At 36.7% G+C, this 14,452-nt stretch overlaps 1 protein-coding gene across 4 annotated transcripts in view; it reads left to right on the top strand.

Annotated features, from left to right (window-relative positions):
- Positions 1–14,452, top strand: part of LOC110372916 (oxysterol-binding protein-related protein 1) — an 81,260-nt gene that overhangs the window by 15,754 nt on the left and 51,054 nt on the right. Inside the window, exon 1 of one of the 4 annotated variants that reach the window (XM_064043690.1) lies at positions 3,420–3,571. The exons of 1 other annotated variant lie outside the window; for it this stretch is intronic. The gene's annotated coding sequence lies outside the window, so the exon portion shown is untranslated. Of the gene's footprint in view, positions 1–3,419; positions 3,586–14,452 lie in introns of those variants that run through there. 2 more of the 4 variants (XM_064043692.1, XM_064043691.1) reach the window with 2 other exon arrangements.

Below are 14,452 nucleotides of genomic sequence, written 5' to 3'. Positions count from 1 at the left end.
CTAAGCGTGTCGGGAATGCTCTGTGCAGGATTACGGAGGTAGCTGTAACTAGGTTTTAGGCTAGACAAGAAGGTTAGGACGAGTTAGGAGACGCCTGGTTGAAAAAAGAATATATGTAGGTATTCCAATTTCTGTCTTGTCAATGTTGTCTATTTTTGAGTTGGTTTATTAGGTTTATGTTCTAGATTTTTTGCTTACCAAAGTGGTTTCACATTATACCTATGTAGGTACTTTTAAAGCTGACAAGTACCACCGATTTATTAACAGCTGGAAGAGGGAACTATATCCCTTACCCAGACAAGATTTAAGCTCTCTCCGTCCCCAGAGTTTAACCTATATCAAAATCTTTCATCTCCATTGCTTCGTCGTCTTAGCGTGAAAGTGTAACAACTACACTTTCATATTTGTAATATTAGTAACAATATACCGTATTGATTAAATTAGCAGAATACCTACTGTTATATTAGGAGAATACCTACATACCAACTATTTCAGCCAAGAATAGGTACCTTCCAGATTAAGCCAGATAACATTATTACGTCGCATCTCGCATCAAAGATTCCTCTCAAAGACGACTGAGTGATTACTCTAGGGTGTTACATCTACCTACCTACAGTGCAAATTACTATGCTCAGACTACTATGCCAAGATTATTTCTCTCGAAGAAATTAAGCTTGGAAACCAGTTACCTATCTAAGTTTTGTGTTTGTAAAACCTACATCTTTGAACAAAATGATGAGAACCATCCATCTTTGTCATACCTTTTTTGATAACTAAGTACCTATAACACAAACACTATATAATACTAGGTATTACAAACGCTATATAAGAAGGCTCTGTTTAAATAGTTCCATATACTGTTTACCTAGTAGGCGTGTGTAATGCTGACAGATATCAAATCAATAGAAAATGGTTTTAGTCCCTTACGTAATCTGTTGATTTGCATCCGTGCCATAGTCAAGGACGTAAATATGCTAATGATTCTCGACCCAAATCAACGAAAAAATGGGTAGGTAATTTTTTCATGTTTTTTTCTTATTTACGTATATCCGTCAGTGTAACCCAGCCGTACTTTAATTCGGCGCGTGTATTACTAGCCTTACTACCGCGCTGCGCACTCACACAAACGCAAACGATACATGCACAAAGCATACGCAACGATCGTTCAATAAAAATCGTAGATCATCCAGCCTACCCAAATTCAACCAATCACAGTGCGAGTACTCCCACACACTCGCCTCGCCGCTCCCCGCGTACCCTTGAAGCCGGAACAAACAAGCGCCGACGGCAAGCAGTGTGTTTGATGTCGCCGCCGCTGCGCTTTGAATTCCGCGACGTGTAGGTACAAAGTGCGAGATGACGGAAAACTACACGAACACGAGTTGGTGGCGATGGTCCGCCTGTATGCCATCAGTGACAACAGTGTACTAACAGCCATCCATCCTCCGAGCCTTTTCCCAATCATGTTGGGGTCGGCTTCCAGTCTAACCGGATTCAGCTGAGTACCAGTGCTTTACAAGAAGCGACTGCCTATCTGACCTCCTCAACCCAGTTACCCGGGCAACCCGATACCCCTTCGTTAGACTGGTGTCAGACTTACTGGCTTCTGACTACCCGTTACGACTGCCAAGGATGTGCAATGACAGCCGTACATACCTATGTTCCGGGAAATGTTTACCGACCGGGAACCCTCATCACGGAGGGTCATGCTGGTCATGTGACAGACTTATGTGCTAGGACCGTTAACTTAGTGCTTTCGACACATTAAAAACGAATGTGATAGTGTTATGTTAGCTGAAGGACAACCAGCTACTTCGTCGTGCTCGATTGTGCCAAGAGTGTGAAGGTGACAGCTTTGAACAGTACCTCCGGGTAACTAAACTAGGTAATTTATTTATTTGTACATTTTGTAAATACGTAGTCAGCTTAATCAATTTTATTAGTGTAAATAAGTTGATTTCTTAACCACGCCAATAATACCTACGAGCCGAAAGAATCACCTCGTGCCTACACTTAACTAACACATCTTTCACCAATTTAATCGAAAAGTAAAAACAAAATTACTACGAAATCTTTACGCTGAATGTTAAAGCAAACTGCAAACCGAAAATGTTATCAATCAGCTGTTAACAGGTCAGTGAACTTTCCTTTAGCGCACTAGTATTACGTCATTAATAAGATTTCCGTGTTCCAAGGTCCTAAGACCGTTAAGAAGGAAGCAAAATTTCTAATTATTAACCAATTTAATTCAAAAATAAAAACTAAATCACTGCGCAAACTTTATGCTGAAAGATAAAGCAAAACGAACATTTTATCAATCAGCTGTTAACATGTTAGTGAACTTTCTTTCGCGCACTAGTATTGCTTATTACTGTAGTTAATAAGATATCTGTGTTAAATTTATGCTCAAAAATTAGTAAGTAAAGTAAAACGAAGTTAATGACAATAATGAAGGTGATTTTCGAAACTAGGTAAAATGATTGCTATCGCGTATCACTCGGTCTCGCTCGCTCGCGCGCTCGCGCTGTCATGTCGTAGATAAGACACTCACACATCGACACTCACGCACACACGTAGACATTAGTTTTCTCCGTCTACGCACACATAGCTGCCATCACGCACACACTGTGGCCGCAGGGGAATTCTGTTATGATTTGTGTTTAACCGTGGGCTAAATTCTGAAATACCATGAAATTACAACATCAAAAAAGCAGCGCATATTAGCTTTTTCCCACCTACCGTAATTCAAATCGATTATTTACGTATTTAATTTTAACCTCCTTGACTATGGCACGGATGCAAATCAACAGCTTGTATAGGTACAGTCATATGTTTCTCACAAATAACTGTAATATCATCAAAGAACCAAGAATTATTTACGAGAAAAATGTTACGTTATTTGTGTTTCTGCTTCCCAAGGATGAAAAAATTGAGGGTAATTTATCATTTTGTGCCACGTTTTCCTTTTACATCTATGTTCAGTGAATAGAACATTTTTTGCTGAACATTCCCGATTGGTATTCAATAAGTTCCGAAAGGGAGGTAGTTTATTACGAAATGTTGACTTTCAATTCGTGACTACCCACAAAAAGACTGGGTTTACTCTGTTGTGGCGAGTATTCAAAGGACCCTTTTTTGTTTATGTACAGGTTTTTTGATAAAGGCAAGGATTCATACCCCAGCGAAATAAAACTGTTTGTCTCCAAGCCTTTGTACCCAAAAATATTTATTTTATTTGCCAGAAAGTAAATTAAAATACCAACATAATAATGTCACTTGAAGCGACAACAACTCTTTCGCGTTTTTATTTAACAGTCAACATAGAGTTATAAAGCAAAGGAATCGCACAAACATTTGGGTAGCCGCAACAGTGTCCGAGGTCCCACGGTGGGCGCCAACATACCTTTGCGGCGGCGCGGGGCTTGTGACGCGGCGGGGAGGGGGGCGCCACCCAGTCTCGCCCGGCTCGTGATCGCCAGTTGCGCCGCAGCGTTTGCCGCGCGCACACGTCTGCAGAGCGCCCGCGTTCCGTGTTCACTTCGCCCACACATGACCTAGACACCGGTTTATCGTGAGTGGTCTACGGTTATATAATTACTAACTATTGTCGATGTTTAATGCCTACTTGTATATCAGATGTTCTGTCATGATATTAGATGAGATGTACTGCGCGATAAGCTGCATCGATTGGTTGAACCGGATTGCATTCAATGTCAGATCGTACCTATATGATTATCCCATTTTTGTGTATTCGGTCTACTTTATAAGTAATCCTTTTACTACAAACTTTTATAGGACTTATTTCTGTATTTTGGCATATATATTATTCACGAAAGTTTTGCACAACATAATTATTATTTAGCTTGAAAGGTTGTTCCGAAATTCTGCTTAACTTAAGAGCTATGCATTTCTGTAGATTTGTATTTTGGCGTATAAGTGACTATGTATGAAAATTAAAATTAGATAATTTTAATGATCTAATTTAATTAGATGTATGCATATTTTAATTAAATGATCATGCCATCCTAGATACCTGCATTAAACTACCATTTTAGAGATGCATAGGTAGCTCAACGTCATCATTATCCAAAAACTTTAACACAAACGCTTCTAAAAACATACTATTATAAAAAGAACGTTAATTTTCAAAATCCATTTTACATTTCTTCTTTCATTCCCTTTAATCAGCTATAAAATAAAGGTAGACTAACTCTTGCACTAACGAGCCGAGCTTTAGTGAATCCAGTATTGATTACATTGTCTCGCTCGACAGATGTGCATTTAAACGCGTGCATTCAATCAGCTTCGTGTTGCTAATGGGTTTACACAGGGCGGTGTCAGTCATTAGTTGATTGTTGGATGATTCTTCTGTAGTTTCATGCATTATGTAGAAAGAGTTGGTCTTTATTATCACTCTTGAGTAGGTACAAAGGTTTATATAACTGTAGTGCAGCGGGGGTTAATTCATACACTGGGTATATTCATACATATAAGTACATATGGTAATTTGAAACAGTAAGAGTAGGTAGATGGATATTCAAAATTTGCTGGGTTCAAACCCGGATTGCGGTTGGGATCGAATCCTAAATCTTTATTTAAGAAAACCGCAGTTAAAACGTTTCGTTTTCATTAAAGGGTGGGATTCCATAAAACCTTTTTGTTTTGATTAAATTGTATAATGCCGAAGTATTATTTGGGCAATTCGCTTTCACTCATTCAGAATATTTCATAAACCACTAACGAAATCTTCTTAAACATGATTCACCTGAAATAATCCGTCATGAACTTTTGAAATCCTAACACAGAATTTTACTGGTCCCAAATACGACATACATTTTGCCATGTATGAAACGCCCCCACATCTAAAACGTCCCTTTCATTAATCCTGAAATTCATATCGACACCGGCTTAACGCCCAAACAATACATGATGAAATTCGAAACAAAATCGATTTCATTACCGATTCTCATCATAACTGGATTGGGGATCGCTGAAATTATATTGACATTTTACCATGGACAGCGAAATGACTAGTGGAGATGTTATGACACAAAATCTCATTAGAAAGTACCGCGCCAAAATGCGGATGTTTTTATTTATTTATTTATTGCAAAAATGTATACAGTTACAGAAATGCATCCTTATCCTAGGTATACATTACCCTGTTAGGGCGGTATGTTCGACTGACTAGGAATGTTCCGCACTTAACTACACGCCTTCTATGGAATTCACCCATTATTTTCAAATTAACAGTTTTGGCAGAAAGTTTTGATTTGGTTTGTTCCCACTAGTTCTACTGCTTAGTTCTACCGTAGAACTAATGGGAACTTTTTTTCCCACTAGTTCTACTATATGAGATTTAACAAAATAGTAGAACTAGTGGGAATTATGGTTTTTATTGGTATTCCCACTAGTTCTATTGAACATTGGTAGTAGAACTAATGGGACATAATTTTGTTCTACTAGACAGAAGAAGTACAGTCGACAGCCGATAGTTGTGATTTTTTTCAGAGCTCAAAATCGATAGCAGTCAGAATAACTTAATTTTTTTCCATGAATTTCAACAAAAAATCTAATGTTTTTATTCATAAAAGTACTAGGACAGCAGAAATGAAGAGCAGCTAGTTAATTCTTTTTTGTTCATCTAATTTTATAACACCTCTGTGGTGGTGTTTAGGAATCAGACATTGAAAAAAAAAACACGCTTTAAAAAGTTTTGATGTGGGTGTTATGTTTGCAACTAAGTCTTATTAAAAAAAGTTAAACATCTGTTGAACACTTGTCTATAAAAAGTGTGGCTACAAAAGGCATCTAAGATCAACATTATAATTTGACTTATTGTTTTTTAGACAAGTGTTCAACAGACGTATAAAAGTTTTTGTGGTACGACGGTAAATGTCCAAATTATTATGTACTTTTTTAAAGCGTGTTTTTTAAACTATTATTTTTATTTGAGATTTTGTTGCCTAAATCAGAGGGCTGCAATTCAAATAGTCAATCAGCAAATATAAACCGGTGAAAATCATGCTCAAAGATTCCGTTACATAGTTACATTCATACATACGGCCCAAGCTTATAAAAGCGTCTTAAAATAGTAAAATACTGCATATACAAAGAAAGTTAAACTTGACTTAAGTATTTGCTGCAGATGTGGAAGAATAACAACTTAAGGTAAAGTGGTCTTTTTTAATAACGGGCGATTCAATTTTGCTCTTCTATTTTCACTGGCTGACAGCAAATGTTAGCGGTAACCAAAAAAAACCGTTCACATATGTTTACCTACTATTAGACCTCCGGCAACAGGTTACAATATCTACCATGATATAAACAATGTGTCTTTTAATTAATAGTGTTGTTATGTTTCTTGTAATATAAGTGTCCTTTATAATGTATAACTTAGTATGTATTAGGAATTGTATTCCTACTCTTCAAAGTTATTTTGCGTTATTGTATACTTACATTACTATTCAATGTGTATTATTATAAATGTATGTCTCTTCCAGACCTCGGAACTATAGAGTCCCGGATTTTTGGGAGGCGAACGTGGGGCCGAAGCCAACACGCTGAAGCCCTTTTGAGACAACTTTAATGAAATGGTGACACAAAACCGACGATTATCCCTGTATACACTATAGAAATGTACCCAAGGACAATCCCCGGTTCTGTGCTAAACTATTGCTAACTATGGATGAAAACTACTTGGGCTATTGTGATGGGATGCTAATGGACTAGGAATGGGGAAACTACGGGAACTATGGCACCTGCCGATGACAATGTATTAAATACATGTTAAAATGGCAGGTGGAGACTCGCCAACTCACTTACTGGGCCCCCGGGAATCAGTCACTGAAAAGCAACAAGAGGGCAACAGGGACATGAGCGACATGACTTTAAACGCAGATCACGCGCTCCCTGTGGGTCCAGCATTATTATAAATATTATTAACAATGTCTTTTAATTAGTAGTATTGAAGATGAATATCAATGTCTGATTTTTAAACACCACCACAAAGGCGTTATAAAATTAGATGAACAAAAAACGATAAACTAGCTCCTGTTTATTTCTGCTGTCCTAGTACTTTTATACAGAAAAACATCTATAAAACATCATCATTTCATCTAAAAGTTATGAAAAAAATCTAAGTTATTCTGACTGCTATCGATTTTGAGCTCTGAAAAAAATCACAACTACAGATAACCACGGACACGGCGAGATATCACCCAGGCCGTCGACTGTACTTCTTATGCCTAGTAGAACAAAATGTCCCATTAGTTCTACTGCCAATGTTCAATAGAACTAGTGGGAATACCAATAAAAACCATAATTCCCACTAGTTCTACTATTTTGTTACACCTCAAATAGTAGAACTAGTGGGAAAAAAAGTTCCCATTAGTTCTACGGTAGAACTAAGCAGTAGAACTAGTGGGAACAAACCTTTGATTTGGCCAAGGAAGCAGAACGCCGCGCTAGTTCTAGTAACTGACACGCCTTTCGTAGGTTACTTTGACCTACAACGAAGCACCTGACCTACCTTCCTAATGACATCTCTATCTTACCTTTCTCCGTGAATTTTACGAAGTGCTTATAACGATCTGATGGGGTGGCTGGAGGCTTTGGATTTTATAGTCCTCGTTTTATGTGAACGCGGTATCCTTAAGGAGGTGTAAAGATGGATTATCGCTGAATGGTCTTATCGGCACTTAGCCAGTTGCCACATACTTTGCTCATAATTAAAAAGGAATTGCCTTTTGCAGGATTAGTCTTCGAATTTTTTAGTATCTTTATCAAAATGGAGTAGATTTTTCGTGGTCAGATACGAGTTTTCTGGTTATCTATTTTGATGCAATTTTATTGGCCTTCTTCCATCTGTTCTTTTTGCATAAACAGGTCAGTGATCGCCTATTGTGAATTTCTGAGTATAAACCTGTTTATTTCTTACTGAGAATCAATAAGTGATTTTAAACTGCATTGTCCAGGAAATGAAAATGCTTGCCAAGAATTGTAGATTAGTTCATAAAACGGAAAATCACACAAATAACCGCACTGTTCCTAGAAAAATAGGTACCTCAGACATATTAGTTACCTACTAGGCCGATATAAGTTTTTATGTGCTTTTTCGAAAGCGCTAATTGAAAATAATTTTGATTACAAGTTGTAGAACTTGTTATGCTTGGTACACTCGTTAACTTGAGAAATCCAAAGTACCTACATACAAGGATTCCAACAGGCAAAGAGGCAAATAAATTGATTGCTTTGCACCGGATTAATTAGATCTAAGCAAATCCCACCGCCGGAAGCCGTGAAAATACTATTGGATATATAAAACCTTAACGAAGTGGCCCCGAATCGGTATCGCGTTAATAAATCAAAGCTCGGATGTCCTTTGGGAAACATTAGAACGTTGGAACTCGGAGACAGTGCCGTATTAATCAAGGGAGGTAGAAGAAATCAGGATTATGGCTCTATTTTTAAATCCCGAGGGGACAAAGGGATGTTAGCAGATATAAACACCTGAACAATCACAGCCTTTTGCCGACAAGCTACTAATTTAGGATCAATAATGTAGGAAGAATTTTATCTTGACAAAGTCATGAATTGGACAATCTAAAACGCAGAGGCCCTAAACCATTACATTATTGTTTTCCTTGAAAAGTAATAACCAAAGACTAATGATGTTCGATTTTCTAGGCATGATTAAGATAAGGCACAGCCTTGAAAAATCCGGGCGACTTAACCGAGTGAAAAATCTCAGTAATGCCTTTTGAGATTTGTGAATCGCCATCAATACTTTTCACGTTTCAAGGTTGCGGAACGAAAGTATTTTCTAATAAAAGACTTACTTAAATATTTTGCCAATATTCAAAGTTGAACCAACCCGCTTGAAAAATGCAATATAAAGCTTTCGTATATCTTTACTGGAACGAAACTGCGCTTTCCCGACTTTGTAAGTGAACGGCTTTGTGCAGTCGGCTTAGTGCAGCTCAGTAGACCAACGTTCACTGGGCTAATAACTATAGCCGTATCGGGAAACTGGGGGATTGAGGTACAAAAGGGAAAGTCTTTGGTACTTCTTGTTTGTTTGACTTTCTTTGCTGCTTGTAGGTTAGTTTTGGTTTAAGATTGTTATTGGAATTTGTGTCAGGTCATCTTATGCGTTGGTTGCATAGATAAATCGTGTAAATCGTGTAGGTACTTACAGTTGGTGATGATGTCTGGAATTTATTTAAATTGATTTGTATTTTTCTTTTGATTTTTTAGTAAACTGGCGTGCAAAAAGTATTTTGTAGGGAGTCCAAATAGTATTTGCATTTTTGTGGGCCTTTTTTTGGGAAAAGTTCTATAACTAAATAATTTTGATGAGTTTTTTCAATATCTTGCAAGTGTATTATGTTTCTCTACCCTACCTTATCGCGATATTGACTAACATAGGTAAGCTTTTCTGCGACACTGTTTTATTCACACTGAAAAGAAAATACAGTCTCCTGTGACTTCTCAGTGATTTCCCACAGTGCTTCGCTGCACTTTGTATATTTTCGAATTTTCCAGAAAATATTTGGCTTTAAAGTGAAATACGTGAGCGAAATATGGGGTCTTAGTGCAAGTCCAACCTTTCTTATATTGCAATATTATGAATACTCACAATCTTCTTTATCATTTAGATTCAAAAGATGGTTGGGCTCATTAAGATTTTAACTTTTATTATAGTTTATTTCTAGACTAATTTTCAGGAGGCAGAATTCTAGAAACAGTCGCACAAGTCTAGACTACAAAATTAAAGTACTTAGTAGGTACAAAATTCGATACATAAATGAAAACTCAATCAACAACTCACTCAAAAACGTCAATAAAATCAGTATCTCCATCAATATTGAGAGCCACATTACCAGCCGCACTAAGAGGTAACAGAGGTAATTTCGTTTATGTTTCTTTTGCATTAGTCGATCCGAAACAATGGCGGTAGGTAAGTGTTTTTGTTACATCATAACAATAGATTGATATTGATTTTCTGGGATTGGGTGAGGAATTTTGGATTTCTGTTATGTCAAGATTGCGAATCTGCTTAGGGACAATAGTTCGTACATTAATAAAAGCCGAAAGAAGAATGTGAAAAAATTGTGTGGCACTTTTAGTTGGAGTTGAGAAGGTCGTTCCTGGCAAGACATTGGTACTCAGCTCAGCTGCTTCCAGTTGGACGGGAAGTCGATGCCAACATAGTGTAGGGTGTAGGGTAAAAGCTTAGGAGATGATTTGGCTTGTTAGTTTGATTTCTCATCTGTCTCTGGTCTTGTTTGCATTAGACTCCTTTAGTGTTCCGCACAGATGTATCAACTGTAAATTCAAACATTGCATTTCCACATATCATTTAACGTTGTTTTCTCATTCACTGTCACAGCCATAATTGCAATCCTTCGCAGGTTTCTCAAACAATATAGTGCTCGGTACATTACGTTTCCCGCAAATGATGGCAAAGGAAACAGCATCATTTATTCCGTCCCTCGGCATTTATTTTCTGTGACAAATATCATCCTGGGAGAAACAATGGCGGTCCCATTGTTGCCAACTGGCGTTTTTAAATCCTGGATTCTGCCGTGGATTTTATTGTCTTTTTTGTCATTATGGTGATGTTATTTTGCGGTTTTTATTTTTGCGTAATCTTTTTTTTCTATATTAGAGTGAAAAAAAAGATTACGCAAGATTAGCGGGCTGAAGAAATTGATTGCTTTTTGTTTGTTTTGTTTTTCAGTGTATGATATCCCAAATATATACCTACTTATCAAGCCATACATGGAGCAAAGCTATAGGCGGATTAGCATCCATCAGCGGATTCACTTGCGTCTCGTGGAACTACTCCGCGCTTCAGAATAAGTTCTCATTATGGATGCTATTCTTGTATTCTTATGTCAGTCTTGTTCAGATAGTGGAAGTTGATAGACAGTCCGTCATGCACCGTTTGATACAAGTAGGCACAAGAATGCAATACCTTGAACATACTGGTATAACGTTATTTCGTTGGAGGTCAGATGCCTCCGTCTAAAATATTGATATCAAGCTGCATTTGGTCTAAAACCCGACCTCAACCTAGTTGGAAACCTCTAGGCGTTATATTATAAACATGATGAAACTTTGTTTACTATCTTCTAGATAGTTTTACTTCATTATCTAGCCAGGATCTTAGAAATTCAGCTTCAACAGAACTTTAAAAATTAAAAGGCCTTTTTTGTAGATAAAATGGGAGATTCGACACTGTTCTGGTTACCTAGTACCTAGTTTTTGTTTTACAAAGCATATTATAAAGCTTTTTGATGACCAAAACTATTCGGCAATGTGGAAAATTTTGAGTTTCCATTCGATACCGTATGTATTTCCATTTTATGTCCACTTCAACCAAATTACACTAGCTTGCTTATATTAGTCATAAAGTGCGGTAGTCATGAGTCAGCCCTACAAATTTTATACTTAACATATTGCTTAACATTTCTTATACTTAACATATTGCTTGGAAGGTATATTGTTTTTGCATTTGGTTGCTTCAGTCTGGATGTTTGCCAAATCTGTAGTGATTAAGGAAAGTATGAAGTAGAGGTGCTGCCTACATAATATGGTGGCTTAGGTGGCTTGCAGCGAAGTGGATGATTATTATTTTGAAAACAATTTTGTTATGTGTCAAAAATATAATTCGGTAGTGTAATTTTTAGCCCTTTTTGTGTTGTAAGGCCGCGGTTATTCATTCGAACAATTTTTTTTGCCCTTTGATTACAATATTTTTTCGTGTTTGGACAGTCCGTTTTGGGATTGCCGACGTTTTTGAAATTCTTGTACGGTAGCAATTTCGGTTTTATCTCTTTTGAAACCAAGTGAGCTGTCCCTTTAATTTATTCTGAAGATTTACACGACTTTTGCAACATTTTCTTTCCTTTTAGCCGAGTTTTTATCAGACTTTCAGGAACTCGTTCAATATTAAAGTCCACGTTTAGGCAAGCGTGCTGTCACTTCTTTGAAAAAGAACTGAGATATGAATAATTTTACTTAAAGTCTCACCGAAAAGTGGTCCTAGGCGAGCACGCGAGCCTTTTATGTTATAAGAAAATATTCACAATATACCGCATTATTAGCTAAAGAAAATCATCAAATTTCATCCGCATCCCATGGAATCTACCTCCCGCACCCGGATAAAAAATAACCTCTGTCTTCCTCGAAAAATTGGCTATCTAACACCGAGTTTTTGTTTCAAATCAGCCATTAGGTAAATCATAGTTTAGCGAATTCAAACAAACTTAAGTGACACGAACTGCAAAAGTAACTCACTTACACCAACTACCTATATTTTATCTTGTCACTTACATAAAGCAATAAAAGCCAGTCTCTTATCTGGAGTTTATTTTCCAAAGTCACACAAAGCTATTGAGTTCAGAAATCAATTTACAATGCACACACTAGGACAAACATCGCGTATCGTCTTTAAACGATTTCACTATTTGCACTTCTCGATTCTTCTCACGATAGCTCTCGATTCTTCTCGATTCTGAATGGTTCTCGATTACAGATACTCGATAGTTTTAATCCGTTGGAAATAGAGGTTTTCGAACGTTTGTTACGTGATGAGAATAGAGCTTACCTGGCTTATACTCCGTTAAACTAAAACGTTTATAAAACATGGAGCATGGTTATATGGATTTTGGAAAGGTCAAACTGTGAAAGATTTCGTGTAACAATGTCTATGTCTAACTAGTATCTTAAAACTTAAGAGTTTGTTTTTTTGTTTGATCTCAGGGAATATTGCAGTGTAAGATAGCCCACATATTGAGAAATGCAACATTTTTCAAGGCTGCCGGCGATTTCAGCCGCGTCTCTGGAAATACAATACAAATACGGTTACAAACTAACCGAATAAATATGCTTAGATAGCCCATTTATTCAGAAAGGAACACGGAAAAAATCTTTCCAATCGATCCAGAAGTTCCTAATATTAGGGCTTTCAAGCAAAAAAAACAAGCAAACTTTTCACCTTCATAATATTAGTATAGATTGATTTGCAATCCCATAGACTGATAGCTACCCATTGTTCCTTTGTAAGGTATTCACTTTGCATACATACATATATAGATATATTCCCAGTCTACCCTTTCACTTGATTTGCAAAGGGTGGAAGAAGGAATTTAATTTAGAACTGTAGGGAAGTCGTTATTTTAAATGTAGTCGTTTGTAAGGCTGGCATTGATATACTCAAGGGTACTTTAAATATGTTTGTTAAGCAGTTATCAAGTTATTTAGAAGTTTAAAGTCCCGAAAATTAGGGTTCACGTAATGTTTTTGGTGAATATTAAAATCATTTTTGGTTTAATAAAAAAGTAAGTCCCCACTGTTGGCCTGCATTGCGCTGCTTAATAATATGCTACTTTACTTTATTTCTATATATTTTTTATGGCTAAGTCCGTTACCCTCGTGAAATTTTGACGTCTTTTTTGAACTCCCAAGTTTATCACCGTCATCTCCTTCTACACAGCATCTTGCAAACTACATCTATTGCGAGAGCTAAGTAAGACTCAAACTTTTATATAAGTCTTCAGCAGATGCTCAAACATGTCTGAGCATTTCAGCTCGAAGCAATAACTGAAACGTCGTTATAATAAAAAGGCAATTCGGAATTATATCTTAAGGCGGTACATTAGCATTTTTATGCTTTATGTCCTACTTTTGAATGTTTTAATGGTTTGAGAGTTGTATCGCTGTAAAGTCATTAGAATAGTTGTAGAAAAATACTAAATAACGATCTATATAAATACTTAAATAATTTATAAAATAAAATTTAATTCACGTTATTAACACTCCTTCTTTCTTTTCACTTCAGAAATCAAATAAAACAATCGCAGCACCAATCTAATCAAACAAACAAGTTTAATTTAATTCTCACAATATATACGGAACCCGTATTCTCCTCAGCGTTTACCCTTGACCTACTTTCGGTACATGTAAAGGGCGTAGCTCGTAGCCGATGCTACGCCGTAGCACTTCGTAGTACGTAGCATGAATTTCTATCGGCTGTGGGCGAACGTGGATGCTTTTCACATAGTTCAGTTGACTATCAATGGTCTTATTAGGCCTTAATGGATAAAGAATATTCAATTTAGTAGGAAATAGATACTTCGTATAATATTTTCCCTTAGCTGAGAGTATTAAAAGGGGGTGAAAGTTTAGTGTTTGTATGCAAGGGTCATTCAATTTTTGGTTAGTGAAAAAACAATTTGATTGTTGCTTAAGCCACTTAAATTCTATGTTTAGTAGATGACATATTTAATTCCTAATAAGGACAGTTAAAAAAACATTTTAAGCAATAATAAAAAGATAAACCTAAGTATTTTTCTATCTTATGTACCATCATACTAGAATTTAAGTCTATTTCTTTTCTAGAACCGTTGGCACTCTGCTAATGGCAAAACGCAGGTGCTAGTAA

Source organism: Helicoverpa armigera, chromosome 3, assembly GCF_030705265.1.
Source record: "Helicoverpa armigera isolate CAAS_96S chromosome 3, ASM3070526v1, whole genome shotgun sequence".
Taxonomy (NCBI): Eukaryota; Metazoa; Arthropoda; class Insecta; order Lepidoptera; family Noctuidae; genus Helicoverpa; species Helicoverpa armigera.
Note: the sequence above shows the minus strand (reverse complement) of the source record. Positions and strands in the feature narration are given on the sequence as shown.